The sequence below is a fragment of the Carassius auratus genome, chromosome 13 (assembly GCF_003368295.1).
Source record: "Carassius auratus strain Wakin chromosome 13, ASM336829v1, whole genome shotgun sequence".
In the NCBI taxonomy this organism is placed as follows: Eukaryota; Metazoa; Chordata; class Actinopteri; order Cypriniformes; family Cyprinidae; genus Carassius; species Carassius auratus.
Window position 1 is genome coordinate 11,448,844 of NC_039255.1, and position 5,953 is coordinate 11,454,796.

At 37.1% G+C, this 5,953-nt stretch overlaps 1 pseudogene; it reads left to right on the forward strand.

The window, feature by feature from the left end:
- LOC113113243 (acyl-CoA desaturase-like) overlaps nucleotides 1-1,751 on the forward strand; it is a 7,035-nt pseudogene extending 5,284 nt beyond the window's left edge.
- The last annotated feature ends 4,202 nt before the right edge of the window (nucleotides 1,752-5,953 follow it).

Sequence of the window (5,953 nt, forward strand, 5' to 3'; positions counted from 1 at the left end):
AAAATTCCCAGTTTGCGAATAAACCTATAAATTCTCGTTGTCGATTATCGCTTATTTTTTGCACCTCGAGAAATTATCTATTTATAGATAAATAAGATAAAAACATTAAATATAAACATAATATTAATCTTACTTACTGTAACGGAATGAGGTAAAGTGTAAAAAATGTACTACCATACTGTAAGTGGAAAGCAAATGAATCAGTAAATGGTTACTTTTGATTTATAGCACACCAACACACAACACACAAAAAAAAAAAAATAATAATAACTTTGTCCAAGAACACAGGTTATCCTTGCCTAAATCTACAGCTTCAACCTCTTCTATCTTTCGGGTAATATCTGTATTTATATTTTCTGCTTTCTTTAGACCAAATTAATGTACAGCGAAAAAAGCCAAGATGCCCTGCAGTGACGCTGGAAGTAAAAATGAAAGAAAATGGAAAGACTATTTACATCGACTTCGTTCTTGGTCTTAAGGTTCATCGTGCAAGCTGGCCAGACTTTACAAAAGATGGCTTCGAAATAGAAAACTGGCTTGGTAAAAAGGAGAAAGATAATATGAAGCGTCAACCATTCTACCTGGTTCCTAAATATGAGGGAAAGGGAAACGCAGAGCATGATGGACTGGTTGCAAAAGGTATTATGTGTTTATCATTAGATTGCTTTGTTTTATAATTATGAACTGTAGCCCCCTTTAAAAAAATTAAAACATGAAGAAAATTCAGTTATTTGGAAAAATGTCTTTTACACAGATGCCTGGCGAATTTCTTTTCACACGTCGAAAAAGAAATTTTGAAAAGGCATGGTCAGTCCAAGACATGCTGTGAGGTCGTTGGACAGAAATGTTGCCGGTATTTATTCTGTTCCTATTATGTCAAGTTTTGAATGCTGGGTAACATTTAAGTGCAGAGATGGTGTGTTGTGATGGTCCTTCATTGTTTGCTCTACTTCTATAGGAAGGAGTGTCTAAAGCTACTGAAGTATCTTCTTCAACAGCTCGAAGAGGATGAGTCCAAATCCAGTAAGATGGCCAGCTTCTGCTCCTATCATGCAAAGACCACCCTTCTCCATGCTTGTGCTACAAGGGGGACCGACAGCGAGTGGGCAGACAGTCAGCTGGCCGACTGCTTCAAGCAGCTTTTAGGAGACTTTGTGCAACACCTGAGAAAACGGCATCTCCCTAACTTTTTCATTCCATCCCATAATCTCTTACAACAAGCCTCCCGAGTAGCTGTGATTTCCTGGCAAATGAAATTGAATTCCAGCTAGATAAGAGATTTCCTATTTTCAGTTAATTCTGATTTTCTGTTTATTGTATTCATGCATGTTTTGTTATTTCATCTTAACAGACGATCATTGCTTAATACCATTTAGTAACACATATACCAGATAGTTTTATCGGTTTTTATTTGATATACATTCAACTGAACAAGATTGTTACATCATCTACAGTTGGGGGTATTTTACCTCAATTTCTCAATCAGTGTAGATAAAAAACAACTTAAATACTAAACTGGGGGGGGGGGGTATTAAAATAAATAAATGCATATGAAATGAATAAGAGTTTCTTAAACCTAACATAACTTATACGGCCAATTAAAAGGACTTCACAGGTCAAATGAGAGGATGAACATGAACTCCAGTGAGTATATTCATAGTAACATCAACCTGAAAGATACAATTAAAGATCAATACTACTGCTGGTACAACAGATACAAATTTGGGTTGGAAACATCTGGTAAACATTGAGAAATTTTGGTTGAATAATGGATAATTTAATTAATCTTAAATTTGTTGTGAAGTAAAGTAAAACATTTCCGTCTGGCTGATGTTACTGAAACTATGTAAAACTAAATAAATTAATGCAACAAATATTACCTCACAAGTGTTCATCAGAACTGCCGATCTGAGTCTAAAACTACCTCTCTGTCCTCCTCTGGGTGCAAACATTTTTTTCTCCCTCTGGTGCTTTTCGTAACTTTCCACCATCAGTACCAGTTCTTCTGGTACATCTTAAAGAAAGGGCAAATGCTTCCATTTAACCGAATTCTCTATTAGGATGCTGTGTACATATATAGTAGTAAACATACTAAAGACAATCTCAACATTTCATGGAATGAGGCATTATTCTCTATAGTATACATAAAGCAAATTACTTTTTGTTACAATGTGTAAGACCTTTTACTAGCAGAAGGTGGTGGTGAGGCTTTTGAAAGGTTGAAAAAAATTCTAACCAAAAGAGATCTGGCTAAAACAATGTCTGGTCAGGTGGTAGTGTGGGGAATAAAAGATTTCACTTCCATCCAAACTGAGTATTTGACAAATAAATCTTTGAATCTAAACGTTGCAGTGAAGTAATTAACATTTGTTTTTCCATACTTATCCCACTTATTTCCAAACTTATCCCAAAGATGAAAAATGATGATTTAAAACTAGCTTTTGTTTGAAATTGTAGTAGCAATAATGAAAGGATATAAAAATATAAATGTGAATTTTTAGAGATTGAATAAAAATAAAAAAATAAACGGTTTCAACGTACACTAAACATCATGTACAGTGGAAAATATGTTGTTGTTGTTGTTGTTTTTCATCTGCAGTAAAGAAAACGGGACCATGATAATTGACTTATTCATGGTCTTAAATATACTGAACTATGTTGCTTATTGGACTGATATTGATCATATTAAGAAGTCTCTTTATTGGATACAGATATGACCATGGATATTTGTGCATCCCTACTACAGCCGTTTTTATTCTAGATTTCTCCACGAGGTTCACACAGTAGAGACAACAAGAAAGGGTGAACTAAAATTGTGACGGACTATTCGGTACATCCCCAATTTTCATATCATACAAATAACTTGCATGCTTACAAACACAATCTGCTATAACAAAGGTGCAGATTACTAACTAGTCAGTCAGAGGTTGAGTTTGCATTCTTCACATAGAGTTTAACAGACATAATGAAAGGAATGGATGCCTGTAGGTGTGTTTACCTGACCAGATTTTTCCAGGATAGTGATCAACTCAGAAGCTATTTTCCAGTCCTCTCTTGTTACCAGGGTTACAGATCCACCGGACCTCCTGAGTCAAGACATGGGACTCATTTACATAAAGAACCTGAATGATTCATTCTCACACTCCTTACTGCATCTGTCATTTCACAGTCACACCTTTCACTGCTTCACTTACCCTGCTCGACTGGTTCTCCCGATACGGTGCACAGACTCCTCCTCATTCTGTGGGAAATCATAGTTGAAAACATGCATGATGCCATGAACATCTAGCCCACATGAGACCAGGTCAGTTGCCACCAGAATGTGCACGCGACCTTTGACAGCAGCCACAAAGGCAGATAGAAATCTCACAGATCAATTTCAGTTAAACTTTTTAGGGGCTCGGTACAATCGCGGACTACAGCGAAAGTAGTCATAGTTGTAAAGTAAGCATTAACTGTGCCACTAGCCAAACCGTGTTGGTTTGAGTAGCTGGAAAACAACAACATTGACTGAACCAAAGGACTGAGTTTGGGGTCTCAGAAATGATAAATTTCACCCTTCTATTTACTGTTTACTAACATACCATCTTTAAAGTCCTGAAGTGCCTCTTCTCGGTCACAATGATTTCGGTCTGCATGCAGAGATTGAACCACTATACCCTGCAGACACAGGTTTCTGGACAGGTCATGGCTTTTTACGTAACAGCAGTAAAGAGAACATGAGAATCTCTGATATTCTCAACCAGTTTTGCTTCATGGTCTTACATTAGAGCCAACACAATTTGGTATTCAGTAATTTAATGCAGTCAGGTTCATAGTATTTTTATTTATTTTTTCATGGTTGGAGGACGAATGATCCCTATAAACAGCACCTATAGAGTAGAAAATATCTATACTGCTATTAAAACCACCCACATTGCATCAGGCTTTTGCATCGTTCAATCCAATTATGGAAATGCCACATCTAACTAGTTCTGGATCAGATTAAGCACTAAACCATACTGTCAAGTACCCTTTCCAAAGTGAGCATTTAGTTTTAATGTTTGCACAACTGTTGAACAACCACAAAAACCGGCATTTTTTACTGGGAGGTGGAAAAGCAAAACTTATGGGTTTTAACGTAAGTGAAAGCAAAAACAATTATGGCCACAAAAAAATGGCCACTCCCTCTGACAATGGAGAAATGCCAAGTTTCATTTTCAGAAAAGAGCAGCATTTCCCCACAATCCCTTGAACTCACACCTGATTACCACATCAAGTGATCGTAATAGTAGGATGTTACGTAATGCCATTTCAGTAGAATATGAAAGTATGCTTGCAGAAACTCTGCTTCATGGAATCATACATGTTTATTGTGAGAAACTCACTTTCATTATGAAATGTAGGCTTTCCTTTCATCCTCCTGCACAAACAGAACTGTCTGATGAAAATTGAATTAAACTGACTTTAAATTAAGAGGCTAAACAGAATAGCTATATTTGTCCTACATAGTATTTGTACATTACTCATTATAAATACATACTCTGCTGCAACTGTTCACTCACATAAGGTGCCCACAAAATCCATAATGGGGTCTTTCAGGTAGGACTAAGCCAGCCACCTGACCCCTGTGGGCCAGTATGGGGCGCCTTTTGTAAAGCGGCTCAAGCTAAAAATAACAGCAAAATTTTGTCACATTTAGCTTAAAACAATGTTTAAAAAACTGGTATGATGTTTTGATGGTCACTTTTTAGCGCATTTGCAACAATATTCTTAAACTTTGAGATATTTAAAATAGTTAAATATAAATATTAAATGTTACACCTAAATGTTAAAAGTTAAATCTAAATGCTAAATCTAAATCTAAATGTTAAATCTAAGTTGACAAATATTGATGTAAATGTGCTAAGAGAGCACTGTTCATTCACTGGCCCTTCCTACAACTCTTGTCGGTACTGAGAATCAAACCTTTGACCTTCGGGTTACAAGTACAATTCTTTACCCATAAAGCCACAGCTGCCCTTAAATTGAATTGGATAATTATATAATTGTATCTATTCTATGAATGAATTGGGCATTTATATAACGCATTATTGTGTATTGCTGTACACCCAGAGCGCTTTACAATCACATGGGGGGATCTCTCTTCAACCACCACCAGTGTGCAGCATCCACCTGGATGATACGACTGCAGGACAATGGCGTCAGTGCACTCAAATCACACCAGCTACAGGTGGAGAGGAGAGAGAGTCATAGAGCCAGTCAAGTGGATGGGGATTATTAGGAGGCCATGATTTACAAGGGCCAGTGGAGGGAATTTGGCCAGGACACTGGGGTTGCACCCCTACTCTTTATGAGAAGTGCCATGGGATTTTTTGCCTTCTTATCAGAACATGCTGCACAACTCCTTGTCCAAGCTCTTGTTCTCTCCAGACTGGACTATTATAATGCTCTCCTGGAGGGGCTTCCAGCATCCAGTATTATCAAGCCTTTTGCAACTGATCATGCAGCAGCGAGAGTGGTCTTTAACGATTAAAAAAAAAAAAAAGCCCACGTCATACCTCTCTTCATCAGTTTGCACTTGCTGCCAATAGCTGCTCGCATCAAATTCAAGGTACTGATGTTTGTCTACAAGACAACTGGTATTTTTGTGGATGGCATTGTTTTTTTGTTTTTTTTTTGTTTTGTTTTTTGTACACAAGATGTTACTTCAGCCTAAATGATGCAGTTTTTTTAAAATATTATGTACAGAAAACTGTAATTATAGCCACCCCATTGTAACTGATGCAGTCACTATACACCAGTCACCTCATAGTAACTGTTGCAGTGCGTCTGCTAAATAAAATGGATAGATTGTCTGCTTTCACTTCGAATAACCCAAACCTTCCAAATGTTGAGAAGAAGAGAAAAGGGATCTAACATATAGGCCCACAAAATAACGCACACAGACATTAACAGCAAGCACACTAGGCCA